Below are 14,178 nucleotides of genomic sequence, written 5' to 3'. Positions count from 1 at the left end.
ATGGTGAAGGATGTGATAATTATGGTACAGAACAATTGATGGGCAAGTGATTTCTGAGAATATTAGCATTTATCAATTACCTTCCCAGCCATTAAGGTAGAAAGGGAGCAGAGGAAGACAAATGTAGAATTCTCAGTCAAACTGGAAAGGGAAAGAATTGATAAATAGAAGTATATATCTATATCTATATATCTATATATATGTATATATATATAATTTTACATATATGTATATATAACATATATATGCCTATTTTTGTCTAATGGCATCCATCTTTAGGGAAGAGAAAAAAGAAAAGAAAGAAAAAGAAAGAATTTTACATAGTAAATTTATTATATATTTAAAAAGAATAGCAAATTGTACATAATGGATTTGGAGGTTCATATGCAAACATCTTTTTTGTTATACTATGAAAATACTATATTATGAAAATGTTTGTTTTATTCCATAAACAAAAATATAAAAATAAAGAAAAGAAAATTCATCAATCAGAAGCTCAGGGACCCAGGGTAGGTTGGTAGAATGCTAGGAGAGAAATAGAAAGGTAAGAAGTTACATTTTAGACTTGGTGAGTTTGAGTTGCCTATTTCAAAATGTTCAATAGATAGCTAGTGATACAAGACTAATGCTTATGAAAAAGACCAGGGCAGGATATATAGCTCTGAGAATTATTTATAATGAGATGATAATTAACTCATGGGAACTGATGTGATTACTAAGTGAGAAAGTAGAGGAAAAAGAACAGAGCCTTGGAGTATAATCACAGTTATGTTATATCATATGTACAATGATCCAGAAAAGGAGACTGAGAAGAGATGATCAGGTAAGAGAAAAGCTAAGACAAAGCAGTATTATAAACATCCAGAAATGAGACAATATCTAGGAACAGAGGTTAGATAAAAAGTGTTGAATGTTATAGAAAAATTTCAAAGGATAAGGACTAAGGAGAAGCTATTAGATTAGTCAGTTAAGAGATCATTGGCCTTAGACACTATGTCACACTGGGCAAGTCACTTTACCCTAATTACCTCAAAAAATGGAAAAAGAAAGAAAAGGAAAAAAAAAATCAGATCATTAGAAACTTTGGAGGGAACAGCTTGAGTTGTGTAATAAGGTCAGAAGCCAGTCTGTCAAAGCTTGAGAAAGGAAAGGAAAAGAAGTAGAATCAACAAGTATTGAAAACGTTCCTAGGAACTTGTTTGAGGATGGGAGAAGAGATATAAGAAAATATCTGAGAAGTGAACATCCTGCCTTTGCTTAAAGACCTTCAAAAGGGAGAACCCACCAAGCCAGCACATTCCATTTTGGAAGAATTCAAATCATTAAGAAACCCCAGTTGATAAATGGTCAAAGTATATGAACAGGCAAGTTTCCAGTGAAGAAATCAAAACAATTTGTGGTTATATTTTTTAAATGCTCTAAATCATTATTGATTAGATTGATGTAAATTAAAGCAACATTATGATATCATCTTGTACCTACCAGACTGACTAAAACAATACAAGAAAATGACAAATGGAGAATATGTGGGGAAATTGAAACACTAATTCATTGTTGGTGGAATTGTGAAATGATTCAACCATTTTGGAGAATAACCTGGAGTTATGTCCAAAGAGTTATTAAACTACCCATTTGACCCAGAAATAACACTACATGGTCCATTTCCAAAGTTGATTGGTGGAAAAGGAAAAGAATCTATATGTTCTAGAATATCTATAACAGTTCTCTTTGTGCTATTAAAGAACTGGAAATTGCAGATAGAGCACCAGCCCTGAAGTCAGGAGGACCTGAGTTCCAATTTGGTCTCAGACACCTAATACTTCCTAGCTGTGTGACTTTGGGCAAGTCACTTAACCCCAATTGCCTCAGGGGAAAAAAAGAAAAGAAAAGAAATGATGACCTCAGTGATTTTAGAAAAACTTGCAAAGATATGAATGAAATAATGAAGAGTGAAATGAGCAGAACTAAGAGAACATTGTATACAATAACAGCAATATTGTTTTAAGAAAGACTTTTAATATTTTGTCTTATAAATACCCCATTTAACTATGAAGGGCATGGTATCTGTATCAAGAGAAAGAACAGATAAACAGAAGTATGTATAAAATAGTTTTATATATATTTATGTATGCATACACACATCCTTATTTGTGTCGAATGGTAACCATCTCTTGTTCAGGGAGAGTGGGGAAGAAAGAAAAAATTATATTGTAATTATAATTATAATATTATAATATATATTATAATAATATATAATAAAATTATAATAAATATATATAACTAAATAATATATAATAAAATAATAATAATAAAATTATAATTTTGTTATATATTTGAAAGGAATACTAATTTGTGCACAGCATATTTTCAATTTTATGTACAATCATCGTTTTTATTGTACTGTTATAGAAATGCTAGTTTTTCCATATATTAAATTTTTTTTAATCATTAGGAAGATTTTCTTTATTAAAGCCTAAATATGTCATTCTGCAAATTCCATCAATTGTTCCTGGTTCTGTCCTTTGCAGTCATACAAGAAACATCTAATCCTCATAACAATCTTTCAAATACTTGGAGACAGCTATCATATTGCTCCTAAATCTTCTTTTCATCCCCTCAGACTTTCCCAGTTCCATATAGCATAATCTTTTGACTGTTCACCATCCTGCTGTCCTGCTATGCTGTCATTTATTAGTGTCTTTCCTAAAATGTGACACTACAACTACAACAACAATGTATATTAAACAAACAACGAAATGAGACTGAATATTGGACATTATACGGCTTTTGTCAAAAGATTAGGAAATGCAGCTTCCTGATTTTTTTATAAAGAAAAAGATGTACGTGCAAGAATGTTTGTGACAGCCCTCTTTGTAATGGCAAGAAACTGGAAACTGAGTGGATGCCCATCAATTGGAGAATGGATGAATAAATTGTGGTATATGAATATTATGGAATATTATTGTTTGGTAAAAAATGACCAACAGTCTGATTTCAGAAAGGCCTGGAGAGACTTATACAAACTGATGCTGAGTGAAATGAGCAGGGCCAGGAGATCATTATATACTTCAACAACAATACTAAATGATGATCAATTCTGATGGACCTGGCCATCTTCAGCAATGGAGTAGTAATGAACTGAACCAGCTACGCCCAGCGAAAGAACTCTGAGAGATGACAATAAACTATTACATAGAATTCCCAATCCCTATATTTTTGCCTGCCTGCATTTTTTGATTTCCTTCACTGGCTAATTGTACAATATTTCAGAGTCCAATTCTTTTTGTACAGCAAAATAACAGTTTGGACATGTATACTTATATTGTATTTAACTTGTACTTCAACATATTTAACATATATTGGTCATCCTGCAATCTAAGGGAGGGGGTGGGGGGAAAGAGAGGAAAAATTGGAAAAAAAGATTTGGCAATTGTCTATGCTGTAAAATTACCCATGCATATAACTTGTAAATAAAAAGCTATGAAAGGAAGAAAGAAAGAAAGAAAGAAAGAAAGAAAGAAAGAAAGAAAGAAAGAAAGAAAGAAAGAAAGAAAGAAAGAAAGAAAGAAAGAAAGAAAGAAAGAAAGAAAGAAAAAAAGAAAAAAGTGTAAAATCATTAAACCCATTCTTTTTCTTTCTATCTTTCTTTTTTTATGGGTGGGACAAGGGAAGTATCACTGAGATGGGAGAGGAGATCTCTTAAAATGTCTGTGATATAAAAGCTAGAGGTATCAATCCTGCTTTTAAAAGAGAAAAATTAAATAAACTAATGCCAAGAACTGAATCCAGTATAGGAGATGTAGTCTGCTCAGATTGGGACAATCACTTCTTAGAAGAAGAAAACTGAGTTCCAAACCAAGGAAGAATAGTTTACTGTTTTTTTGTTTTTGTTTTTGTTTTTTCCCTGAGGCAATTGGGGTTAAAGTTACTTGGCCAGCAATACACAGCTAGGAAGTGTGAAGTGTGTGAGGCCAAATTTGAACTTAGGTTCTCCTGACTTCAGGGCTGCTGTTCTATTCACTGCATCACCTAGCTGCCTCAAATAGCTTACTTTTTAAGTGATAAAATTCCTATAGATCTTACTGGCTCAGATATAGCAAGATGGAGTATAATGAATATAAATGTAAAGTCTTGGAAATCGTTTAAATAATCAAATTTACAAGTACAGGATGTGGCTAGATTGCAGCAGTTATTCCTAGAATTAAAACTATGCTATTCTTAAGTCACCCTAAGATTGCCTAAACACTTTTGTTTGCCTTATCATATTATTGGCCTATCATCCAATTCATTAAAGCTCCCATATCTTTTTTTCAAGTGAATTGTTATTTTGCCACATCTCATACTTGTAAGGTTGACTACTTGAACCCATGTCCAAGACTTTACATTAAATTTCATCTTGTTGTATTTGACTCCCTGTTCTAATCTTCTGATATATTTTTAGATGTTAAAATTAAAGAAGTTAGCTATTTTTTCTAATTTGGACCATCTAAACATTTCATAAACATGACCTCTCAAAAATACTTAGACAGAGAAATAGAGAGAGAGGGAGAAAGAGACTAGCAACCTCCACTAAACATAAAACATCATGAGATACAGTACATGGACATGCAAGAAGGCACCAGCATGACCCTCTCTACAATAAAATGTAGTCAAAAGAACACTGACCTCAGAAACAAAAGACTTGGATTTGAATCCTAACTCCATTGCTTATGTAATATTGAGAAAGTCACCTTCTTACTCTGGTATTTAGTCATTTTATTTGTAAAATATGAAGGTAGAAATGGAATATGTCTAAAATCTCTTCTTTCTCTAAATCCTATAATTCTGTAAATTAAAAAAGCCAAAGTCTTTTATCTAGCTTACCCCTTCAATCATTCTAATTGTACTGCACAATTAGTAGAGACTTTGCTCTAAATAGAAATTCAGCTAATTTACAGAGATGGAAAGGTCTTTAAAATTTATATAATCCCTATCACCCTCAACTTTGTTCTAAATGTAAAAATTTAGGCAAAGGGACAGTTGTTGGTTTATTTTAATAAGTCAAGCATTTGGGAAGTTGTATTTGCAGACATGTCAATATTGACACAAATGCAAACTTTCAGAAAGATCTGGCAGCCTTGCATCATGGAAGGAAAACGAAGGACACTTGCCATCTGTGGCTTTGGATAATCAAAATGTCAACAAAGGATACCAAGTGCTGTATAAACCTGTTCTAATTGTCCTATAGTCTAACCTGTCCTCATTCGGATTGAGTTCAGTCCTCCCCAATTCATGCACTGACTAGCCAGAATTGATATTAACAGTCAGGGGAATGTCAAGGGAACAAAAAAGCATGCTGGATAAAGGTACTGATTATCAAATTTCACACTCTGAGATTGTTTCAAACATAGAAAAGCAATCATACACCCTTACATGAAAGGGAATTCTATCCCAAGGAAGAGAATTGAGGGAAACCTGCGAACAGATACAAAAATGGACATGATCAGGGGAAGGAGTGGGCTATAAGAAGAGACCACCAACATTTGTTTCTATAAACTTTTCTTTAATGAATTATGAAGGAAGGGGGGAAGAGAACGTGCAATAAAGGGAAAGTCAATGAATGAGCATTTATTAAGGACCTACAACAACAGCAAAAAAGAAGAAAACAAAAAAAATCATATGATTTGTACTCTCAGGAGGGTCACAGTCTAACAAGGGAAATGACATGCAAACAACTATAAACAAACAAAATATATGCAGGACAAACTGAGTCACAGGCTTGAAGGGGTTTGGAAAAAGCTTTAGATTCAGTCAAAATTGCAGGTGGACCTTAAAGCTTTATCCTGAGCCTTCTTTGATTTTTTTTCTCTATTGCAGCTAGGTGGGACAGTGGATACAACCTTGAGTCTTTGGTCAGAAAAACTGAAGTTCAGAAAATGAGGCTTCTCAGGGTTATTAGGAGAATCAAATGAGATTTTAGTTTTAAAGTGCTTAGATAATGCCTGACACATAGGAAGTGCTTATTAAATACTTATTCCTTTCACTATTCTCTTACTTAATCAATCAGATCTAATAGGTTTAATTATTATGTCTACGAAGATGATTCCTGTATCTCTTTATCCAATTTAGTTACTCTTTTGAGCTGCCTTTTATTTTATGTACTGATTCTACCTATTTAAAAGTGAATGTCTTATAGGGATCTCCAATTCAACATAGCCAAAACAACACATATTATGTTTCCTTTCAAAACTACCCCTCCCCATTAAAAACACTATAGCCAAAGAGCTGCCCAACTCATTTTCCAAAAGTACAGGTCTGACTGGTTAGGCTAGTGACTGGGTCACTTTTTTACTCAATAAATCAGTGTCTCCATACGTCTCAGTATCAAATACAAGCTCTTCTGTTTAACTTTTCATAATCTAGCCCTTTGAAAATCCTTCATAACCTGGCCTCACCCTTTCTAATTATATTATATGGCCCTCCCTTTCCCAGAAGGGCTTTCTTGGCAAGATAGTAGACAGATGAAGAAGTGACAAGGGCCTGAAATAGGACACAAAAGAGACTATGAAGGTGAACACAAATCTCTCTGAGAATCAGTAATAATTGCCACTGGATTAAACAAAGATCATTATATAACGGACTTCTGTTTTGTTTGGAATAACACTACTTTGGGCATATTTTTGGTGTGACGATTTGTTTCATTTGCATTTTTGACATGGAAGTCAAGAAAGAATTTAGTAACCAAAATTCCTAGTATTTCAGTTATAACTTAAGTATATATGACTAACATCCCTCTCTTGCTCCTCTTTCCCTCCCTCTCACTTCCCTTCCATCCCTTCCTTCCCTTCTCCCTCCCCTCCTCTTTCTCTTTCTCTCTCTGTCTACATCTGTCTGTCTGTCTGTTTGTCTCTCCTCTCAGTCTTTCTCTCTCTCCCTCTCTTTCTCTCTCTCTCTCTTTCTCCTCTTTCTCTCTTGCTTCTTCAAAAATTTTTATGGTCAAATAGCAACAACATTTCATGCATTTCTTTGCATTGTTAGTAATAACTATAAAATGATATTTAGACATATTAAAAGAATAAAAATTAAACTTCATAATTCTTGTTATTAAAAAAAAAGAAAGGCTTCCTTGCTATCCTTCAAGGGGCACTCTTTCTTTCATTTCCATGACTTTGGATGAGCTGTCCTTGATGCTTGGGATACCATCTCACCTCTGCTTCTTAGAATCATTTGTTTCCTTCAAGGCTTTATTTAAGTGACACCTTCTTAGCCTGATCTTCCCAGCTGCTAGGATCCCACCAAATGCTTTTTTTATTTATTTTGTATATATTTATTTTTGTATGTGAAGCTTCTTGAGGATAACAACTGGCTTGTTCCAAATAAACACTTAATAATTGCTTTTTGGTTGACCAAATCAAATCTATAACCATGTACTCATTAAACCATTGCCTAGCAATGCCCACAAGACTAGTGGAAAAATGTCTCTCAGGGACAAGGGTGACCACATGCCACACAAAAATAGCAGAGAGCCAGCCTACTTGGAGCAGACAGATGATACCCACCAAAGAGATAAGAGACCCTGCAGCATTGAAGGTACAAGTGCCCCTTTTACCTGTGCCCTACTCCCACAAATACTGTGTGTGTGCCCTTTCACATGTGCACTTTAATGACCCACTTCTTTTATTTTTCCTTACACCTGTTCCATAAATTTGTCCACTCTTTTCATCAACTCTAAATGTATGATGTTATATAGCTAAAAGACTTTTTGATTGATTTACTAAATCCAAGGTCATTTCAGTTTAATCTTCCAAGATTTAACTCCTACTTAAATCAGTAGCCCCAGGGCAGGATGACTGGAACTTTTCTCTCAGAATATTCAAGTTAATGGAATATGGTGGGCATCACCAGCACTACAGAGAATGGTCTGAAATTTGCTCCTAGATGACAAGAATATTGGGACAGCTAGATGAGATAGTAGATTGAACACTGAATTGAGTTAGAATCTAGCTTCAGACACTAAATAACTGTGTGACTCTGGGTAAAGTCATTTAATTCTTATTTGAAAAACAAAACAAAACAAGAACAATCAGGTAAAATACAAAATTACCAGATGAGATTTCCTTTGCAACCCCTCATCTCATCAACCGAGGGGAGCTTCTCCCCAATTCTCTTTAACCTTGCTTTTGTCAACTTGCTTTCCCAATTGCTTGATCTCCTCTCTCCTCTATCCTGTTTTCACATCGTTTATTAAACCAGGATCTTCCCCCACATAGGGACTTAAAACAAGAAGTAAAACCCCTAATTGAATTTGCCCTAAAAGGATTTTTTATGATTTTAATGTAATTTTATTTATGATTTATTTTATTGTCTATTTATGATTTATATATGTATAAATATGTACATGTACATATGTATATAAGTATGCATTATTGTTTATGATTTATGTGATTTTTATGCTCTTTCTTCATTTTGTGAAACTTGCTTCAAGGAACAAAGTAACTACTTACAAACTTGCTCAGAAGCCTGGAATCATTATATAGTCTTTCCTCATTGCCAATCTATTTAGTTGGAAAGATACCAGATGACAAAGTTGCCACATTAGTCATATGGGGTGCTGCCTCTGCCTTGCCCTAAGGCGGTTCCCTCACCAACCTCTGTGAGCCTCAGATATACAAGGATCCAAGCATCCACAGAGACAAGAAGGGTGCTTCAAACCATGCTCATCTCACAACATTATACATTTCCTCTCTTGACCTTTCAACTCCATCACTTTCTTTCTTCATTTGCATAAATAAGAAAATTATTTTTGCTTAATAATGAAGTCATGTTTCATGTCTGCATAGTCCCTGATTTTTTTCAATAATAAAATTGCTAGAGGGAAAAGAAAAAAAAACCTTTTTTAAACAAAAATCTGCATGATTTCTTCAGTTCAGCCCAATTCCGTTTAACAAGTCTACTGGGTACTCAGCCTTTTGTGCCTAACTATGAATAATTAACAAGAAAATTAAAAGGAATATATCTTAAAGAAATAGAAAAACACAAATTATTAAATTATATATATGTTTGTATGTGTAGAGAGAGAGAGAAATGAAGAATTATACAAATGATGTACAAATTAAATATTGCCTTTAGGACAACTGAAAGTTCCCATAATATGATATTAATAATTAAATAATTAAAATAAATAATAATTGTCTAAAGAAATTGACACTTGTATTGTGTTTAGCTATTTATTCAGACTAGACCATTTCCCCACTAATGTCATAAACGCCTCAGAAAAACTTTATTGCTTTTCATTTATTTTCAAAATTAATAAATACACTCAACCAACAATATTATATTATAAAGTATTATACTAATATCATCATGAATCATTAATACTGTTGCCACATCTAGGTTAAATTATGTGATAAATAGAATTTTTAAAGAGTGAAGAAAAAAGATCATTTAAAAAATAATAACAATTTTCACTAGAATTGCTCTAAAGCAGTCATTGAGAATGCCAAAACGCTTCATCTTTTCTTTGGAGTATTTACACTATAGAGTCCATGTTCTACACAGTTTAGTATAGTTTCATTTATTTTTAACTTAGTTATGGTTAGCAAAATGCTTTACAATATTATCTCCTAACAGTCCTAAGATGTGGGTGCTATTATTATTCTCCTTTTACAGCTGAGGCAACTGAGGCAGACAGAAGTTAAGTAACTTCTTAAAAGTCACCAATTAATAAATATCCTAGTTTGGATTTAGACTCAGATCTTTCAGCCCTCAAGGTAAATGTTCTACTTTGGTATCCTACTGTCTATATATATATATATATATATATATATATATATATATATATATATATATATATATATACACATACACACACAAAGAAATCGACAATATTTTTTATAAGAAGAAAATACTGGTAAGAGTGAGAAACAGTCCCTGTAGGATGTGTATCTTAATATTCCAAAAACCTAAGGATTTTACAAGGCAAAAGTGAGCAATCTAGACACAGGAAGGAAGCAATATAATTTGATTGGAATGGAAAGTGTATGAATGGGAGAAATGTGAAATAAGACTGAAAAGGTAAGTGGGAACCATGCTATGAAGAAAGATTATTTCATTTAGTGGAGAAAATAAAACACTGACAATCTCTTTTTCTGTCATATATAGCCATAGAGGTTTTCATGTTCTTGATTAATAAAAAATGCAAAAAGTAGATATTTTTAAACATTACAGTAAAACTCACTATAATACTTATGGGTAAATGAATGAAACATCTATAGGTTTAAAAATAATATTAGCTGTCAGGTTTTGAATTTCTGAGAAGTAATCTATCAGCAGAGTGACCCATTATTGCACAGCCTTCTTTGATAAAAATGGAAACAGTTTCATTGGTGGAAGAAAATCAGAATCCATTTCAATTGAATCTCCACTTTTACTAAGTATCTGTTTGGATACTGGGAAAAACTTAAACTTTAAATAAGACATGTCTTTGTCTTTATATAACTTAACAAACTAAGAAAAGACTAGGGCAAGTAGCTACCATGTAAAATGCTGCACAGTATAGTAGCAGCATGATATTATGGATAGAATCTTAGAACTTGGAGGGAAGAACTGAGTTTGAATTGAGCCTCAGACACTTACTCTGTGTTATAAGTAAGCAGGTCACACAACTTTTCTGAGTATCTTCATCTTCGAAAATGATGGAGTTGAATTTGATGGCCTTTTATATCCTTCTTTCCTTAAGTCTATGATTCAACAATCCACTACTTATGTATATAATGTACTTTGTGAGGTCCATGACAAAGAAATGTCATTGCTGACTGAAAGGAGATCAGGGAAGGTATCACAGAATTAACAGTTGAGTTGTTTAAAAAATAGACAGGAATTCAACAGATGAAAGCTTTATGAGCAAATATAGAAAAGCAGAATTTTTGTCTAGTTATGCAGTTGTCCAATTTGGATGGAGTATAGACTATGGCATGAGGGAGTGAAGGAGTAGAATTTTTAAAAAGGAAGGCAAAGGGTAAATATTAGATAAGGTCTTCTTTTTATAAAAATCCAAGTAAAATTTTTTTATACTTAGAGATTTAATTTTTTAAACTTTCACTCTTTGAAATCTATTCTCTATCCTCTCTGCATAAAGCAAAATAACCAAAAAAGGATTGCCATATGATGTACCATTCCAGAAGCCACTTCAGTTTTCTTTGTAATTTACTGAGGTAAATATCCTTATTGATAAATTGCCTGAATAAAAATTAGTTCTCTCAAAAGCTGGGTGTATTTTGAGAACTCAAGAATATTTAAATTATCAATAAACCATCTTTTTATCATAGCATTTCTTCAGGGGTTTATGTATCATGGAATTTCCTTTCTCCCAAAGCAGAGGAACCATAAATTTGTAGTCATATTATTTTAAGAGAAAATCAGAGTTTAATCTAAATGTGGTATGGTAGGAAGAATGCAATATTTTGAATCAGAGCACTTGCATTAGATCTCTGCCAATTTTGATCTATTAGTTTGACAAGTCACTTTAAATCTCTGAATCTCTCTCTCTCTCTCTCTCTCTCTCTCTCTCTCTCTCTCTCTCTCTCTCTCTCTCACACACACACACACACACACACACACACACACACACACATTCTGTCTCTGTCTGTCTGTCTCTCTATTTCTCTCTCTTCCCCCCTTTCTGGGCCATGATGTCCCTCTTTATACTTAATTTTGGAGATAATGTTTTCTAGGGCAATGACTTGGTCATTGATGATTCTTTGTAAAACTGCTGTTATTGTTTTGAAATATAGGATTTACAAGGATGAATAGCAACTTCATCTTGATTGATAGTACTTTCAGAATGGAATTAATGACTGAAAATGATTTTTTTTAATGAAGGAAGCAAATTCTATAGAAGACAATATTTTATTAAATGATAAAATGAATCACTAATTGATCAAAAATATATCCTGAACAATTTCCTTAATTCTCAAAATGGACAACTATACTAAACTAATATAATTGCTGCAGTTTATTTATACTATCATCAATGGTTACCTTGAGTTTCATTTATCTTCCAAATAACTGATAACATATGGATTGTAATATTGCAATTTAATCTGTAATTTTACTATAATGTAACTTAAATTGTAATCTGAGTTCTCCAAAAAGTAGGAAGGGATACTAAAAAGTAAACGAAGAGTTGGGCATTTTAAAGAAGCATGTGAGCATGTCTTTTATGCAATAATGCATGAAGCATTATGCCAAAAACTAACACAGATAAAAGTGAATTCTTCATAATCTCCTAGAGGACATATGGTATATGTAAATAAATAGAGAATACAGGGATTAGATTTGTGATTTCATGGTGAGGAAATTCCTTTTCAGTGTTTCCCAGAGTATTGAGAGTTTAAATGATTTGTCAACACAGCCTATTATGTAATAGAGGTCTGGAGCTCAAAGGGCAACTCTCTCTTTAGATATAGATTTGAATGTTATTTGTCTAATTTAAGTTTTAAAAATGGATTAATTTGAAAAGAAAAAAAAGATATAGAAGGGAAAAGTAGAATTAAGGATGGGATTTTGGAGAACAAGTCATAGAGAAGAGAAAGAGTGATGGACCAAACAATTGTAGATGAAACAGAAATGTGAGTAGAACAGGTGGAGAAGACATTATGAAAATCAAGAAAGGGCAAGTGTTAAGTATTAAAAAAATCAGCAATGTTGAATATTAGAGAGAGACCAAGGAGAATGAATTTGGCAATTCTGATTGGGAACCTTCAAGAAAGCAGTTTAGTGTTGTTGTTCAGTCATTTTAGTCCTAACTCTTCATCATCCAATTTTGGGTTTTTTTTGGCAACAATATTAGAAACATTTTCTATTTCCTTCTCTAGTTCATTTTACAAATGAGGAACTTAATTAAATAGGTTTAAGTGACTTGCTCAATCACATAGCTATTAAACGTTTGAGACTGATTTTGAACTCTGAGTCTTAACTCCAGGTTCAGAGCCTATTCATTTTACCACTTAGCTGCCCAGTATAAAACTAGGATGAAAGGAATTGAGGAAAAAGAATATGATAAAGAAATCAAAGTATAATGTGGAGATTATGTTTTTAAGGCATTTAGAAATGAAAATGAAGAAAAGGAACTTGTGGCAAATAAAGAAATTCAGCAGATATTGCATAAATAAAAGTGATTTGAAAATCCCCCCAAAATGCAATAAAATCTTGACTTTTCATTAAATATAACATTTAAGACAATTTCATCATGATTAGAGTTAGTTCATATCACAAGTTTCAAATGATTTATGATTAATAGTTCATTTAAAATAAAGACGTGGCTTTATTACTTGTGGTATTTAGTAAATGGCAATTTATTTTATTTCTTAATGGGGGAATGAGACATGATAATTTTATTTATCTTAGGAAGCTTTCTTTTTTTTTTTTCACTTTTTTTTGTTGTTGTTGTTGAGGCAGACTTGCCCAGGATCACACAACTACAGAGTGTTATGTGTCTGAGGTCAAATTTGAACTCAGGTCCTCCTGACTTCAGGGCTGGTGCTCTATTCACTGCATCACCTAGCTGCCTCAGGAAACTTTCTTATGAAATGTGTTTTCCTCCACATTCAGAGATTATCTGAATTTTTATTTTAATCATCTTGCAGAATCATTAATTCTCACAAAACATCTGACAGACTTATCAAACATAACTTCTTTTAGAAAAGATATCTAGAGAGAGTTATATGTTGTTCAAAAACCTTTCTGAACAGATTCATTCTTTTAGGAAAAGTATTTATATAAATATATATCTGTATATATATATACATATATGTATATATATATACATATATGTATATATATATATACACTTATACAGACATGCATATATATACACTTATACAGACATGCATATATTACCAAGAAAAAGGCATTTTGTTTAGACCCATTTTGGGAATAAAAGAATCAAAGGTTATAATATAACACTACCAAGATATCTATATATTAAATAAAAATTTTAATCATCAAAATAATTTCATGGCATGACACCACAAGTCTATGTCTAGAAACAGCTCTTTTCTGGTGTCATTTATAAGAAACATCAAAATAACAACTAAATTTTTAGAAAATTTTAGCTTTTGAGAATTTTACTGTCTCCTCAATATTCCATCATAAGAAATTTTATTCTTAAAGACCTTCGAAGAAAACTTAAATTATTTA

This window comes from Antechinus flavipes, chromosome 2 (assembly GCF_016432865.1).
Source record: "Antechinus flavipes isolate AdamAnt ecotype Samford, QLD, Australia chromosome 2, AdamAnt_v2, whole genome shotgun sequence".
In the NCBI taxonomy this organism is placed as follows: domain Eukaryota; kingdom Metazoa; phylum Chordata; class Mammalia; order Dasyuromorphia; family Dasyuridae; genus Antechinus; species Antechinus flavipes.
This window is presented reverse-complemented; position numbering follows the sequence as displayed.